This window comes from Nesoenas mayeri (assembly GCF_963082525.1).
Source record: "Nesoenas mayeri genome assembly, chromosome: 20".
Classification (NCBI taxonomy): Eukaryota; Metazoa; Chordata; class Aves; order Columbiformes; family Columbidae; genus Nesoenas; species Nesoenas mayeri.
In genome coordinates, this window is record NC_137569.1 from 10,872,189 (window position 1) to 10,873,198 (window position 1,010).

Below are 1,010 nucleotides of genomic sequence, written 5' to 3' on the forward strand. Positions count from 1 at the left end.
ACCCCTGCCTGCAGCCCCCTCTGCACCCCTGCCTGCATCCCTGCCTGCATCCCTGCCTGCAGCCCCGTCTGCACCCCCGCCTGCACCCCTGCCTGCATCCCTGGCTGCACCCCTGTCTGCACCCCTGCCTGCATCCCTGGCTGCACCCCTGCCTGTACCCCTGCCTGCAGCCCCACATGCACTCCTGCCTGCACCCCCGCCTGCAGCCCTGCCTGCACCCCCGCCTGCACTCCTGCCTGCATCCCTGCCTGCACTCCTGCCTCCCCTGTGCTGCTTGGCCTCCCCTCCAGGGAAGGTCGTGGGGCCCTGGGGCTTCCCCAGGGGTGTAAGGATCAACCCAACCAAAGCCTCCTGGTCTCTCCCAGCGGGGACTGGGATCACAGCCTATGGTGCTGGTGGCCATGGGGACATCCACACTCCCCGGCAGTGCTCAGTGCCAGCAGCAGCAGAGCAGATGTCCCGGGCAGGCTGTGGGAGGGGGGGGATCCTGACCTGTCCTCTTAAACGTAATCTGCTGTCCCTTAGCGCTGTTCTGCTCGTCGAGGTAACCCCGGCCATAGCAGCAGTGATGTTGTGGTGCTTCAGCTTCCTGTTGCTGGATGTTACTCACCGTGAACAGTTAAATAGATTTGAGTGAGTCACTTAAACAGACGCCATGGATGTGAAAATAATTGTCTGGCAAGCCTGTGCCTGCCAGGTCGCCGAGTAATCCTCACACGTCCTGTGACTCAAAGCCAGCCGGGAGGAGTGTTTTCTGCCTGCTGCTCAGTTGGAAATATTTTGCAGGAAGGCAGCCTTGCTCCCCGTCTCGTGTCCCCTCCATCCGTCCGTGTGCTCCTGTCCCCTTCCTGAGCGGCCAGCACAGCAGGATGCTCCCCCACACTTGCCACTTGCCCTGTGCATCCTCAGTGACATCTCTGCAGCATATCCCTCAGACCAAACTGACAGGGAGAAGGGAAAGAACGTAGCAGTGAGTTACATGACATTGTTCCATAGGACTGAAGGTGGAT